This window comes from Elephas maximus, chromosome 22 (assembly GCF_024166365.1).
Source record: "Elephas maximus indicus isolate mEleMax1 chromosome 22, mEleMax1 primary haplotype, whole genome shotgun sequence".
In the NCBI taxonomy this organism is placed as follows: domain Eukaryota; kingdom Metazoa; phylum Chordata; class Mammalia; order Proboscidea; family Elephantidae; genus Elephas; species Elephas maximus.
The window spans coordinates 72,484,317-72,500,855 of NC_064840.1; the positions used below are offsets into that span (position 1 = coordinate 72,484,317).

Genomic DNA, 16,539 nt, shown 5'->3' on the forward strand with positions numbered 1-16,539 from the left:
AGAAGAGAGACAACGGGCTCTTGCTGGTGATAACAACAAATTATTAAGGTACGTATACAAGCTGTTGCTATAAAGTAAAGGATGTTCTTGATAATGTTGGCAAAGAAAACAAGAAGTATTTGGACATAGATGACCCATGGATTTGTGGTAATGGAAACAAAAGCAGATAGCTTAAGTGGTAGCACGTTGAGATCAATATTTGAATGGGTACCTGCTATGTGTTCTATTCAATCCTGTGCAATACAGGAAAAGTCACGCAGTTCAATGTCAGAGGTAGGTGCATATGTTCCTTCAACAAAGACTTACTGAGTGCCCTCTATATGTCCTTCAATAGGAACTTATTGAACGCCCTCCCTATGCATGGTCCTGGGCTGGTACTTTGAGGGTACAAGAATGGGCCCTATACCCATCTTTCCTTCTAGGAGGGAAGTGAGACACATGAGCGCTCACAATACTCAGTAGTCTCAATAGTCTTCTTTCAAGATTCTTGCTTCAGTTTGGAATTTTACATTTTATCTGTGATACTTGCGATTATTTGATTAATGTATTTCATCCTACCAGCCTCTAAGTTCCATAAGGAAGGTATTGCATCTGCTGTCCTCATTGTTGCTTTCCTACCACAGTGTCTGTTCTATGACAGGTATTCAGCAAATATTTGTTGAATAAATAAATGAATAAATAATTTTTATAAAAGTTAGTGATAAGTGTCACAAGAGGAAATAGATAAAGAATGGCTAAATTCATAGAACAGAGAGGTTAGTTCCAGATAAAAGCTAAAGGTTTTACGGAAGAGCTGGTCTTGAAAACTGGAGATTAGATTAAACAATGAGAAGTAATGAGACCTCAATGACTAGGGTAGAAACAATAAGAAGACAGAGAAGTGGATAAATATAAGAGGCATTGCAAAGATGAAACTGTCAAACAAAGGCTGCCAGTGGATATCAAGGGCAAGGAGAAGCAGAGCCTAAGCATGTGGCGGTTGACTGGGATGTGTGAAACAGCCCCAGTCTGGTTGTCTTAGACCAGAAGAACCTTGTATACAGTAAATTGTCAAAGTGAAAATAAATCAAATAGTTCCACCTATAAACCTTAACTGGAGTCCTAGTGCCACAGTGGTAAGAGCTCAAGCTGCTAACCAAAAGGTTAGCAGTTCAAATCTACCAGCCGCTCCTTGGAAATCCTATGGGGCAGTTCTACTCTGTCCTACAGGGTTGCTATGAGTCCAAATCAACTCAACAGCAAAGGGTTTGGTTTGAATTTTTTATAAACCTTAACTAATCTTTTTTAAACCCACAATGTCTTAACTTTCACATAGTCAAGCCAAGAATATTTGCAGCTATTACAACGAACAAAAGGACACGTGGCCCAATCACAAGCTTGCCCTCTGCTTCCAAAGGACCCTCCTTTGCCTAAATAATAAATTTTCCAAAACCTATCCCCTTCTTTCCAACTAACTTCCTCAAAGGTTCTATAAAAGGAGATTGCTATCTTTCTCAAATTGAAGTCCTTAGTATCTCCTCTTGAGTGCCAGGCTTCTTTGCTGCAGCAATTTGGTTTACTCCCATAAAATCCTTGTTAAACATGTTTTATAACTCATCTCCTGAATCTGTCATTTAACAGAGGTTGGGGATTAGCAGAAGTGAGCAAAGAGTAGCTGATGAGGTCCATGGAGGGGACAGGACCTTAGATTCAGACATGTTGAGGCACCCTGATGGAGATGTTGAGCAAGTTGTTAGCCATGTGGGATCGGAGGTTTGATGAGAAGACTGTCCAAAGATAGAGACTTTGAGACATCTATACTGAGGTTCTGCTTGAAGTTATAAAGGTGGATGACGTTGGCCAGGGAGAGGTTATGGAGAAAGAAAAGCAGGAGGTCAAGGACAGGTGCTTCGAAAATGCTGAGGTTTGGCTGGGCTGTTTTTTTATGTAGTTTAGGAAGAGGGCACAATCCGTCTTAGAAGAAGTAAAACCAGAATGCTCCTTAGAAGCAAGGATGGCGAGACTGCATCTTACATACTTTGGACACGTTGTCAGGAGGGATTAGTCCCTGCAGAAGGACATCATGCTTGGCAGAGTACAGGATCAGCAGAAAAGAGGAAGACCCTGAAAGAGGTGGACTGACACAGTGGCTGCAACAATGAGCTCAAGCGTAATGATTGTGAGGATGGCTCAGGACCGGGCAGTGTTTCCTTCTGTTGTGCATAGGGTTGCTATGAGTTGGCACCTAACAACAACAACAGGAAGAGGGCAGAAGGACTGTTCCTCTTCTTGGCCCCTAAATCCATGTCAGATAAGAAACATCTATCCACGATGCTGGGAAATTCACTGTTTACCCCCAGGAGGCTGACCACGTCCGCGGGTCTGAAGATTACCAGTTCCTTGGATAAAGGTAGCTGCTCCAGACTCTCTGGCACCAAAATGGCTGGAAAAGTGAAGGATTTAGGACTTAGATGGATGGCATCCTGGGACTCCAGCCAGTGCACATCTAGCAATGCCAAGGACAGCTCTTGGTTGGCATTCCTATTTCTAAGATGTGCTGATTTATATTAGAAACGGCTGGGGGCACGTTGCTCACCAGACCAGTCTGACTGGCTTGTTGTGGGGAATTCTTTGAAACCAATGAGGCCAATAAAGTTTGTGCTTTAACTATCTCTGTTGCCAGAATGTTTTGTCTTCAGCCTCCTAAAGTGAGCACTGTGGGAAGGCTGAAGGCCTTCCCAGTTCTTCCTGTGATCTGCAGCTAACCTCATGCTCGTTTACCATTCCATGTGTTGAGAGGTCCCGTTGCCTTATGCACCAAGACCTTATTGTGCTAAACTAGTTAAATTCATTTAAAGATACAGGATGACTTTGAAAGGAGGAGATATGAGTAAAAACGCAGCATATTAGGAGTCCATTACACCCATAATAGATTAAGCACCCAAAGTGGCTAATAGCCAATACTTAGACTAGTGCCTTGTATGCAGTACCTCCTTGAAGTTGAAATACATCAAATAGTTCCATAAGTATTATGCAGCACAGTTTGAGTCTATGGCAACACATGCAAATTCATTCATTCAAATATATGCATTGAGCTCCATTTAAGTGCTATGAACTGTGATAGGCAATGAGAACAAAACAAATAATGGCTAAACCCTCTAAGGATAGAGCTTACACGCATTCCTCGCATATACCACACTTTAAGAGACACAGCGTTATGGAGCTTAGGGCTGTGTAAACTGGAGACACCTGGTGATTTTCCTCGGGCAGAGAGGTAGGTTGGGGCCAGGCTGTGAGGAGCATTGTACTCCATTCTACAGAATTTGTGGTATCTAATAATCAATGGCACCACTTGTCTGTCAGTTTCTTGTACTGTGGTAGATTGCATGTTGTTGTCATGCTAGAAGCTATGGTACCATTATTTCCAATACCAGCATGGTTACCCATTATGGACAGGTTACAGCAGAGCTTCCAGACTAAGATAACCTAGGAGGAAAGGCCTGGAAATCTACTTCCAAAAATTAGCCAATGAAAACCTTATGATCACAACTGAACACTGTCCATCTTGCTTGTTTTGGACATGTCTTCAGGAGGAATCAATTGCTAGAGGAAGACATCACACTTGGTAGAGGGCCAATGAGGGTGAGGGAGACCTTTGGGGAGATGGATTGGCACAACAGCCACAACGATGGGTCAAACACACTAGTGATCATGAGGATGATACAGGACTAGGCAATGTTTTGTTCTGTTGTACATAAAGTCATCATGAGTCTGAGTCAACTCAAAGGCACCTATCTATCTATATATCCATCTATCTGATAAGCAGTGGAGAGTTGGTGATGAATCTTGAGCAGAAGGAACACAAAATAATTTGTTTTCACTATTTGTTTATTATATTTTTCTTCCAAATTTCCACTAAATAAGGGAAAAAAATAATATCTGCTAAATTCTGGTTGTAAATTTTAAAATAATGATTTAGAGCAAAATGTTATTTTTTTTTTGGAAAAATATTTAATTTTCCTAATTAAAGAAAGTCAGTTGGAAACCATGACTTTATATGCAGCAATTTGTTTTAAGATAACATCTCCAGAAAGATATCTCTTCTGTTTTTATTAGGGGGAAAGAAGGTCAGTAAACTGCATATAGCAGTGGAAAGAATATTTATAGCTTTCCTTCCTCTCATGAGATTGTTATAGGTAATCAATGTGTTATCAGATGGTTGCGTTAATCCAGGTTATAAAAAAGAGAAACAGGTTTTCTTCACTGATATTACTTCATTAGGAAGCTGCGAAAAGTAAGGAAGAGCAAGCAAGTTTCCACAGCCGTAAGGAACTCAGGAGGATCCGGTAGGTCAATGCGGGAACACAGGAGCCCCAGAGAGCAGAGTAGACTGAGTTGCTTAGTCATCAAGGCATCCATCATCCTCTACCATGTGACTGGGGCATACACGTGGGTTGGTTTAACTCTTTGCCCCTCCTTGGGCAGTAAACTTAGTGGTGAAGAAGACAGGCTCTCTGTGTCCAGGCTCTGCCTCTGCCTCCTGTTGAGACACCAGGGGGAACCATCTGACTGGGACTTACCTCTGTCCAATGCAGCACTTATCTATTTGACGGAGCTCTCCCAGCAGGTTGCCCTGTAGGCTGTAAGACAAACTAGGCACCCTTTTTGGGTGGGGCCTCAGTAGGTGGTTGAATTAGCCACATAATGGGATGCATGGCCGGGTTCCTATGTATAAGGAACCACCCTGAGCTGCTTTCCTCAGGAGGTGCCAGTGAGCAAGTAGTCCTCCGAGAAGCATGGCCTGCCATGCACTGCCTCAAGAGATACCTGCAGATCCAAAGAGCTAGCTGAAAAAGGAAGCTAAGCAATACAAAATGAAGTTTAAAAATAAACAGGAAAACACTTGTTCAACCTTCCACACTGGTCTGATACCTGTTGAGACAACCACAACACATTTTGTAATGCACTGTAAGAGAAACCCTGTTACTCTATACAGACTCTCCCTACCGTCTTAGTTGTCTTGTGCTGCTGTAACAGAAATGCCGCAAGAGATGGCTCCAACAAACAGAAGTTTATTCTCTCACAGTCTAGGAAGCTAGAAGTTTGAATTCAGGGTGCCAGTTCCAGAGGAAGCCTTTCTCTCTCTGTTGGCTCTGGAGGAAGGTCCTTGTCATCAGTCTTCCCCTGGTCTAGGAGATTCTCAGCACAGGGACCCCAGATCCAAAGGACGCACTATTCTCTTGGCTCTTGTTTCTTGGTGATATGAGGTCCCCCTGTCTCTCTGCTTGCTTCTCTCTTTGATAACTCAAAAGAGATTGGTTTACTACACAATCTAATCTTGTAGATTGAGTTCTGGCTCATTAACACAACTGCCACTAATCCCATCTCATTAACATCATAGAGATAGGATTTATAACACATAGGAAATTCACATCAGATGACAAAATGTTGGACAATCACACAATACTGGGAATCATAGCCTAGCCAAATTGATACACATATTTTTGGGGGACACAATTCAATCCATGACACTTACTAATAATAGTCTCAGAGCGTGGCATCACTGATGTATTTGTTTTTTTGTTTTTCTTTTCTTCCTATAAATAATTTTCATTCTAACAGCCAGTGTTAGGAAATGTCATAAGACCGGTGCTGACTCACTGAAAGTAAAAATTTTCTTCTTGAAAAAAAAAATGCAGATATCATAAATACAATGAACCCCATGTACTCGCCCAGCATTAGTGACTATCGTTGTTTTGCCAGTTTGTTTTTTCTAGCCTTTTCTCTTTTTTTGCTGGGAAATGAAAGGGGAATTCTAATGCAAAAAAAGGAAGAAAGAAAGAAGAAGAAACTGTTAAAAAGACCAGCTGTCAAATAGCGACTGTTATGCTTCTGTAGTGTACAAATATTTTTCACATTCCCACAAAAGACAAAAAACCAAACCCCTCACCATGGAGTCGATTCCAACTCATGGCAAGCCCACGAGCTACAGAGGAGTAACTGAGCACAAACCATTTGTGGCACCCACCGATTCTGGTGGTGACTGGGGAAATGCCTCTTAGGATGGTCTCAACTAGAATAATCTCTTTGTTTTTCTCCCTGTGTCCAAATAAGGAATTGGTCACTGAGGTCCACAGGCCTCTGCAAATTCCATACTTCTGCTTCAGCCAGACTGTGAGTCCCCAAAAAGGGTATGGAAATATTTTTACATTTCTTTATTACATACACAGGGGTGGGAGATATGGGAAGTATCCCAAAGCTTCTATCACAGGAGCCGATTACCTACAAAAAGTTAAGAACCACCCATTGCCCCTGCCCTATCCTGAGTGAAAGCACAACGTGCTTTCTTTCCCACTTCCATCCCTTAGCCAATTCTCCATGTGAAAATCCTGCACCTATCACCCACCACCACCTCCAGGATGCCTTCCCTGACAACTCATCTATACTGACTTCCCTCGTATTTTCTTACACAATTTCAGACCACTTTAGTACTTACCACATCCTTTTTTTTTTTTTTTAATTGAGGTTTAGGTGAACTTTTACATAACAAATTAGTTTCTCACTAAATTAATATGCATATTATTTTGTGACATTGGTTGCCAACTCCGTAACGTATCAACACTCTCCCCTTCTCGACCTTGGGACCCCCATTTCCATTCGCCCGGGGTTTCCTGTCTCCTCCTGCCTTCTTGTCCTTGCCCTTGGGCTACTGTGCACATTTAGCCTCATACACGTGGTTGAGTTACATGTATTATTGTTTGTTTTATGGGCCTGTCTAATCTTTGGCTGAGGGTGAACCTCAGGACTGACTTCAGTACTAAGTTAAAAGGGTGTCCGGGGGCCATACTCTCAGGGTTTCTCTAGTCTCTGCAGGCTGGTAAGTCTGGTCTTTTTTGTATGACAGTCTGTTTAGATCCCATTCACTTGACAAGTATTTATCAGGTACCTTTACTGCATGTCAGGCACTTCTTGTTAGCTGCCATGGAGTCGATTCCTACTCACGGTAACCCCATGTGTGCAGATTAGAACTGCTTCATAGGGTTTTCAAAGCCATGACCTTTCAGAAGCAGATCACCTGTCTTCTAAGAAACCTCTCGATGGATTCGAACTGCCAATCTTTTTCACTAATAGTCAAGTGCTTCACCTATCGCACCACCCAGGGATTCTTGCCAGGCCCTAGTACTACCCTTATTTAGTGTGTTCTGTCTCCTCTTGCACTGTTAGGACGGGTGAAGGAATTCTACAGTATCCAGCATGTATCCTGTGTTCAAGAACATGTTGTAGCTACAGTGAATGGAAGCAAAAGTGAGCAGTGCCTTTCAGCTGGCATTCAGCTCAAGAAGAACATATCAAACCAGGGTCATGGTATTTTGTTTTCATTTAAATAGGAAAAGGAGATGTTTACAGGAAAAGGAATTGTCAATATCCTGGGCTTGGTGATAAAAGGGCCCAAACCAAGGTCTGCCCCCACTCCCACCTCAATATACTGTGGCACTAGAAAACCATTTCAGAATTACAAACTGCGTGCTAACCTCCACCAGCCCTACTGGTAGCACCTCGGACACACCCATGTCTCTGTGAAACACATAGGCGTGTCCCCACAAATAACCACCACTGAAAAAACAACTCAACATGAAGTCCCCCCCACCCCATGGATTGGCAGCATCAACCTCATACACAAAAGGGCAACAGAGCAATTACTGAACGCTGGTTTTTTATATCAGCCTGTGCACTTGGTAGAGTACGTAGGCCCCTGATGAGAACTGAAAAGTGTGGTTGAATAATATGTGTGGAAGATGATTAAGATAAAGATCTGGCAGGAAGTAGTTAACACTATTGTTACAGAAGGCATAGCAGTGACGTCGCCAAAGGGGTGCAGGGGTGCAGGGGGTGCAGACCACACCAGGTGACACTATAAAATTTTTGTGCAGTGTTTCAGTAGAAATTTATTACTTTTTATAAAACTATCCCTGTAGTTAGTTTTTTTTTTTTTTTGGTTTTGTGTTAGATATAACATTTTTTTTTCCTAAGCCCAGCTTACATGTATCCATATACCTACAAGGCTGTGCTAATTTACTTTTTGAACCTTCTAATGCCCTCTCAAAGCCAAACCCTGGTGGCGTAGTGGTTAAGAGCTGTGGCTGCTAACCAAAAGTTCAGTAGTTTGAATCCATCAGCTGCTCTTTGGAAACCCTATGGGGCAGTTCTACTCTGTCCTATAGGGTCCCTACGAGTTGAAATCAACTTAACAGCAATGGGTTTGGTTTTTGTTGTTTTTTCAATGTGCTCCAGTCAGGGCTGTCATTACGACCCAATTACCGGGAGGTTTCCAATTACATAGTTTACACATGCTACAAGCAGGAGCAGTTGTTTTCCTTGTCCTGGCGTTTTATAGTCACTCATTTTGTCAAATTTTCTGGAGTTTTAGCTAGAATATTTTGGTAGCTGGCATTGGGGGGTGACACCATGCGTTACTGCACTGGACGACATCAACCCTAGTGATGCCAGTGACAACAGTGGGGCACCGTCCAATTTCAGACAGAAACTTTAAGTTCCATCCCTTCCTCTGATAGATGCTACTTCGAAGGGGCTAGTTTTGCAAAACTCTTAACAACAGATTAGAGGCTGTTTTGGTGGCAAGATCCGGAGGCTAAGCAGTCCACCTTGAGTCTAATCCCTCTGACCTTCGGTTAGCCCAAGTACCCAGTTGGGACATTAGTGCTGAAGTAGGTGGTTGCAAAGATCAAATGAGAAAAGACATGCCTAAGCGTCACGCAAATCCTGGGCGTTGTTGTCACCCCAGGTACTGCGTTGCTGCGCTCCGGGCCGGCCCAGGTGTGGCCGCCTTGGCGTCCTCTCCCTCGCAGGACAGGCCACGCCAGCAGGGACAGAGGAGACGAGGGCAGTGAGGAGGCAGGGAACTCACCCCAAAGCCCAGGCAGGAAGGGCGGGCAGAGCCTCACCCTCGGCACGTTTGGGCGGGGGTTCCCAGGGGACCGGGCAGGGAGGCCGACACTCCCCCGGCTCCCCTCCGCGCACCGCTGTGCTGACGGCCGCGGGCCTCGGTTCCCGGGCTGCGGAGCCGGAGCGCCGCCTTGGGAGAGGTGAGGGCGGCCCGGGGAGGCGGGGATGGGGACGGAGAGCCGCGCTCCCCTCGCCCCGGAGCGCTGCTTCCCGCGCGGGGCGCGCCCGGAGAGGCTGGCGGAGCTGGGACTCGGGCCGTGGCGGGAGGAGGAGCTTGCTAAGGGCCACCCCCAGCTCTGCCTGCCCAGCCGCGGCCCCGGAGGCGCCGGGGGCCTCGCTGCAACTTTGCTCCCTCCAAGGCCGACACGCCCGGGCGCGCGCACAGGCTCACCCTCGGGCGCGCGCACACCCGGCGCCTGGTCCCCCTGCGCGCTCGCGCGCGCTCCGTCTATTTTTTCCTCTTCCTTTCAGTCTCACACTCTAAAATAGGTCAAGGGGTGGGAATTACACCTGGTACAGCTCCTGGCCCTGATGCAAAAGCAGTTTTTGTCTCCGGCTCTGGCACAGCGTTTGAACTCTTCGGTTGTGTAGAGCGTCCCGCCCCCATACCGTGCAGAAAGCGCCGGCGACCGTGGCGCTGACAATAGTCTGCAGCGGGAGCGGCGAGACGCCTCTCTGCACCCTCAGTTCTGACGGCTCTGCGCCTGCCTCCCCCCGCGGGCACGGAGGAGGGGGCGCCACTGGCCGCCTGGGTGAGTTCTGCCCTTCCTGTGCCATTCACTCGCTGAACGTGAGCTGTTTACCTTGGAAACTTCGGCGTGATGAAAGCAGGCGAGCCTGCTGTGCAGGGAGGGATTGCGGGGTGGGCTTTAGATGTCAGACCTGATAAATCCGAGCCCAGAGCGGAAGGGGCTTAGTGACAGAAAGGTGAAAATGAATCTGTGTTGTAAGGGATTGCACGTGCGTCTTGCCCTTTAGAAGATAGCACTTGGGGATTGGTTTTTAATTAGCAGGGTACCGCGAACCTGAGATAACTTGAAGGCAGAAAGTTTGTCGGCATATTTGATTAGTTTATCTGAAATAATTTATTGAAATAGTCAAACCTGGTAATGAGATTACCGTTTAAAAGGAAAGCCAAAACGGGGTAGTAGGACTGGTGTAATATCTGCTATGTGTATGTCATTTTCTACTGCCTGGGTTCTTGGTGGTAAAGGCTTTATGTAGAAAGAGGGCAAGACTAAACATTTACGTGCAAAGCTTTAGATTGGTTGGTATGCATGAATTAAATTGTCGGTAGAACATTGCGAGTGGGCAAAGAGCTAGAATATATTGTATGGTTTTGAGGTTAAGTTACTTGGCAATGTTACGGACAGACAGCGATTGACATTTAACCCCTTGTTTCTGGAGCTACGAGTATTATTATTTCTGTGACTTGTGAGCACATCGAATCCTTGACCTTATTAATTTGTTTTGAACTTCAGCGAAGGGAGAATTGCAGGTTTTTCTGTCCTTGATGCCTGGTTGAAAGTGCAGTGTGAAAAGACTCACTCTCCAGCGTTGGTGAGTGGTGCCTTGGAGTTGCCCAGAGCTGGGGAATCAGACAAAAATGAAGGAAGCTGGTTGATAGCCATTGATTGCATATAATTTATTTTAAAGGAGACCTTGACAAGTTGGAAGGTATCTTGTCATTAGGGAAACAGCTCCAGAGAACCGCTGCCTGATTCAGGCATTTGGTAAGATTTGAAAAGGGAACTTTCTATAGACTCCTTTTCCTAATTCGGAAGAAATCCTATTTCTAGAAAGACTCAACTACTGTAATGATGTTCTTTGAAAATAATTTGTCGTTGTGTGTGTGTCTTAATATAGCTAAAGAACCAAGGTACTGCAAAGGTTTTAATAGAATTTACTTACCAGAGGAATATGAAATCAGAAATGCAATGCCTGCAGTTAACCCTGGCTTAAAATGGGGGGGGGGTCCCCAATAGATCTTAAATCTGTGTTTATGCATATCTTCTGAAGCCGGGTCATACTGGGGATTAAGAAGACTGTGAAGAAGGGTCACTCATGCCTATGATATTTCCGATGAGTGGATATGCGAACACTTCTATGCATTTCACTTGTGAAGAATTCATATGCACCTACAGAAAACTAGCCTCCAAAAATTCTGATAAAAGGCTCTGTCACCGCTTTGAAGAAGACACAAAGGGCCAGACAAGCTTGACAATATACCGGATATCAGTGTTAAGAGAAAAAAAATGCAAGAAAATCTTTGTGTTTACTGCCTGTCGATGTTCTTATTTATATTTTTAAATAAGAATTGAGTCCAAGCTCTCATGGCGATTTAGTGCATGGTATACTGCGTTGTTGAGTTTAGGCTGTCAGCACCTGTCTTTGCAATCTTACGTTTTTACTCATCAATGAATTAAGGAGTGTGCGGAGAAGAGCGTCGTGAATGTATTAAGATGCTGAGGAATTTATTTAAGGACAAGCTGAAGAAACTAAATATGGAGGCTGCTCCTGGCACAGGTGGTCCCTGCTAAGGCTGAAAGTATAGTGATGCTAAGTGGCCAGTTGAATGTGGTTCAGCTTTTGGGATTCTCTTCCCTTGGTTGCGTAAGAGAGTACATGGCATAGAACCGCTAGCTAAGAGCCAGTCTAAAGGTGTCCTCGCAATTCACTCAGCACTCATTTCACATTCAGGGAAGCTTTTAACTGTGCAAGAGAAGGAATTTTAGAATTTGAACTGCGTCACCTGAAGTGAGTGAGTCCCAGCTCTGAGCCCATTGTCTCCTCTGTGAAATGGAGATAATGGTCCCTTCCAAGGTGGCTGTGAGGAGCAAATGGAATAACAAGAGTAAAATGCCAGAGTACACTGTCAGCATGTGGCAAGCAGTCAGAGAGTGGTTCTAACAGGAACCAGAAATAGGTTGACGTCAGTGTCATCTCCTGGGGCTGCAGAGGAGTTGCTGCGTGAGTGGCGTGGAGTTGAATATTTGGGTAAATGGGTCACTCGCCAGTCCTGGTCTATGCAGTCCTTTAGTAGGCATTGCCCTTTGGGAACCAGGGGTTCTCCTCCACCTTGCGTTTTCTCCTTGCATCTCTGCCTTACACAGGCCTGTATGGATTGAGTTGTGTCCACCCGAAATTTGCATCAACTTGGCTAGACCACGATTCCCAGTATTGCGAGATCGTCCACAATTTTGTCATCTGATTTGATTTTCCTATGTGTTGTAAATTCTACCTCTTTGAGGTTAATGAGGCCGGATTAGAGGCAGTTATGTTAATGAGGCAGGACTCAATCTGCAGGGTTAGGTTGTGTCTTGAGATGTAAAAGAGCAGAGAGACAGAAGGACTTCATACCACCAAGAAAGCAGAGCCAGGAGCAGAGCTCATCCTTTGGATCTAAGGTCCCTGTGCTGAGAAGCTCCTAGACCAGTGGAAGACTGATGACAAGGACCTTTCCCCAGAGCCAACAGAGAGAGAAAGCCTTCCCCTGGAGACTGTACCCTGAATTTGTACTTCTAGTCTCTTAGACTGTGAAGGACTAAATTTCTCCTTGTTAAAGCCATGCACTAGTGGTATTTCTGTTACAGCAGCATTAGATGACTAAGACACAGGCCTTTGACTTACTGAGATTAAAGAAGTTGCTTGTAACTTGATAGTGATAGAACATGACAGAAAGGGAAGGAAGGGGATGACTCGTTGAATTTTTAAAATAGAATTTAATTAAATAGTTTGTGTGCCTTAATGCAGTTAAGAAGTCCTGGTGGCAAATGGTTAAGTGCTTGGCTGTTAACCAAAAGGTTGGTAGTTTGAATCCACCAGTGGCTCTGTGGGAGAAAAGACCTGGTGATCTGGTCCCATAGAGATCATAGCCTAGGACAGCCTATGGGGCAGTTTTAATGTGTCCTGTAGGATCACTGTGAGTTGGAATTGACTCGACAGCACACAAAAGCAACAACAACAATGCTGTTAGAAGTATGTCCGTTGCACCACCAAGCCTCCTTCATTAGAAGTATGTCCGTTGCACCACCAAGGCTCCTTCATTAGAAGTATGTCCGTTGCACCACCAAGGCTCCTTCGTTAGAAGTACGTCCGTTGCACCACCAAGGCTCCTTCGTTAGAAGTATGTCAGTCACACCACCAAGACTCCTTCAGAAGTACAGTCTTAATCCAAAAACCAAACCAAATCCATTGCCGTCGAGTCGATTTCGACTCGCAGAGACCCTATAGGACAGAGTAGAACTGCCCCGCAGGGTTTCCAAGGCTGCCACCTTTAGGAAAGCAGGCTACCACACCATTCTCCCACAGAGCAGCGTGGGTTTGAACTGCCGGCCTTTTGAGCACTTAATGAGTGCACCACAGGGCCCCATACAGTCTTCAAAAATTAATGAGTATTCCTAGTTTTCCCAGGGACAGTTAGAAAATGCAGGTATGGTTTATGGGAACACCCGTGGTGATTTAGAAATGGGATATTTGGACTTCCGGGGTGAAGCAGCAATAACACTCACACAGTTTTTCAGTCATTCTGCATTTCTGAGACACCTGAGACACCGTGCTGAGCACGGGGATACAGCGCAAGGACAGCACTCCTGGCCCCTGCTGTCGTGGAAAGATCGTCAGTGGTGATAAACAAGAAAACCCGTAACTGCAACCTGTGCTAAGTGCAGTGCAGGAAAAATGTCAAGGGCAGAGTAGGGGAGTTCGACCTGTGTGAGGGGGGTGTCAGGAATGTGTCCTTAAGGAATGAGCCTGGGGTTATGAAACCAAACCAAAAAAGCTTTGCCGTGGAGTCGATTCTGACTTATAGCGACCCTATAGGACCGAGTAGGACTGCACCATAGGGTTTCCAAGGAGCAGCTGGTGAATTTGAGCTGCTGACCTTTTGGTTAGCAGCTGAGCTCTTAACCACTGCGCCACCAGGGCTCCGCAGGGGTTGTGAAGGGGGAGAGGAAAAGAAGAGCGGTTGATGCAGAGCAGACAGCTCATTGTAGAGACCCTGAGCGTGTGTGTGAGTACGTGTGCGCTTGTGCATGTGTGTGTGTCTGTGTGCGTGTGTGTGTGCATGTGTGTGCATGTATATGTGCGTGTGTGAGGGAGAGAGACAGAGAGAGAGGGAGTGGAGGTGGTGTGGGGGACACGGTAGAGAGAACAGGTGTCTTTGAAGAAAGAGAAGGCTTTGTGTAAATGAGACTGGATCAGTAGACCTAGGCCTTGAGATGCTTTTTTCTTTTTCCCTTTTATGTAAAGATAACAGTCTCAGTACCTTAGTCTTTTTTCCAGACTATTCTGTCGAATTATAAAAAGGATATTTACGATTGTTTCGTTTAGTTGGTCAGAAACTAAACACATTTTTACCATAATTGACTAGCTTTCCAGCTTCCTGTGTTATTAATTGCCTGACTTTAAAACCATTTGGGTTATTTCTTTTTAAATCTAACAGACGTTTGTTTAGAACACATGCTTTGTGTGTGTCCAGCTAGTGTATATATATCCAGTTTGAATTTCCATATTTTTTTTTCTGTTAAAGAGACGTGGGGGCTGATTCACTCTGATTTCTCACGTGGAAAAGGATTACTGTGGCTTTATGTGGAGAAACCCTGAGCTCACCTCTCAAAGGCAGCGGCAGGAAGCAGCACTCACATTTGGTGGATCGCTCTCCGGCACTGTCCAGCCAAGGTCACTTGAGTGAGTTGGTGTATTGTCCCTGGATTAGTTCCTAGCGCTGCCCTAACAAACTGGGTGGCTTAAAACAACAAAAAAATGTGTTTTGTTACAGTTCTAGAGGCTAGAAGTCTGAAATCAAGGTGTTGGCAGGACCATGCTCTCTCTGGTAGCTCTAGGGGAGGGCCTGTTCCTTGCCCTTCTCTTAGCTTCTGGTGGTTGCTGGCAATCCTTGGCGTTCTTTGGCTTGTAGACACATGGCTCCAGTCTGCCTCTGTTGTCACACGGCTTTCTCCCTGTGTCCTTATCTGTGTCTTTTCTCCTGTGTTTATACGGGCAACCACCACATTGGGTTCGGATCCCCTACTCCATTATGACCTCATCCTAACTAATTACACTTACAAGGACTCTATTTCCAAACACGGTTACGTTCTGAGGTTACAGAAGGACATGAGTCTTGGGGGACCACACTCTAAACCAGTACAGTCCTCTTCACCATATGCATGATTTTATTCTCTTAACTTTTTCTTGTTTCTTTCCCTCTTCCCTTCTTTTTCCCTCCTGTCAGTTTTTCGCTAATGATTTCTCTCCAGTGTATGATTTAGTTCCTCCAGGGGTCCTCCATGGTTAGTTCTCAGCCCTTGTAATTATGCTTAAGCCTCCATCTCAGGCCCTAAAGGCCTTTATGTGGGTAGTCCTAGATGGTACAGCACTGTCCCTTTCCTGTTCTTTAATGTGTAACTGTACATGTCATATGGGTACCGCTTTCAGAGGGGCATCCAATGCCACTCAGCCTCAGCATGGTAGAGCCGCCCCAAGTTCTTGACTTTTAATTACAACTTTGTCCCTGGCAGTAACTACTTTGACACTATTTCCTGCTTCATTGTGAGCTACAGCACACCACCCCCACTTAAATGAACTATTTCCGACAAAAAGAAACATACCAAGATTAATAACCCCATCCCCACCTGTTGTCTTTTTTTCTCAAGAAATTTAAGGATTCAGATTTTAGTGTTTTGAATAAATTTTAAAACCGTTTTGTGGATATTTATAAGTTGTAGGCCAAAGTCCTTGATTCAAGTCTGGAAAATTAAACAAGTTGTAATAAATATATGTTGTTGTTAGGTGCTGAGTCACTTCAGACTCGTAGCAACCTGGTGTATAACAAAACAAAACATTGCCCTGTCCTGTGCTATCCTCACTGTGTTTAAGCCCATTGTTGCAGCCACTGTGTCAATCCATCTCCTTGAGGGTCTTCTCCATTTTCACTGACACTCTACCAAGCATGGGTACTGGTCCCTCCTGATAATATGTCCAGAGTACGTGAGATGAAGTCTTGCCATTCTTGTTTCTAAGGAGTGTTCTGGCTGTACTTCTTCCAAGACAGATTTGTTTGTCCTTCTAGCAGTCCATGGTATATTCCATATTCTTAGCCAACACCATAATTCAAAGGCATCAATCCTGCTTCAGTCTTTCTTATTCATTTTCCAGCTTTAGCATGCATAGGAGGCAATTGGAAATACCATGGCTTGGGTTAGGCCCACCTTAGTTCTCAAAGTGACATCTTTGCCTTTTAACACTTTAAAGAGGTCTTTTGCAGCAAATTTGCCCAATGCAATACATCATTTGATTTCTTGACTTAATAAATATATAGGTAAATGTTAAATGTGAAGACTAGGTCTTAGGTTTATGGGGTAGGAAACTGACTTCCCACAGTATCAGAGCTTCATGAGAACAGTAACCTGGTCAGCTCTGGGTGGCACAAAGGGTGTGCACTAGCTGCTGATTTAAAAGGTTGGTGGTTTGAATCCACCCAGTGGCGCTGCGGAAGAAAGACAATCTGCTTCCATAAAGATTACAGCCAAGAAAACCCTGTGGAGTAGTTCTACTCTGTAACACGTGAGTTTGCCATGAGTGAGAATCAACTCAGTG

The 16,539-nt window shown here is 44.7% G+C and overlaps 1 protein-coding gene across 17 annotated transcripts in view; it reads left to right on the top strand.

Moving 5' to 3' along the window:
• Positions 1-8,814: 8,814 nt before the first annotated feature.
• TRMT9B (tRNA methyltransferase 9B (putative)) overlaps positions 8,815-16,539 on the top strand; it is a 67,146-nt gene continuing 59,421 nt past the window's right edge. For 7 of the 17 annotated variants that reach the window (XM_049866112.1, XM_049866115.1, XM_049866113.1 and 4 more), the window contains exons 1-2: positions 8,815-9,695; positions 14,474-14,631. The gene's annotated coding sequence lies outside the window, so the exon portion shown is untranslated. The other 10 variants (XM_049866122.1, XM_049866124.1, XM_049866128.1 and 7 more) reach the window with 8 other exon arrangements.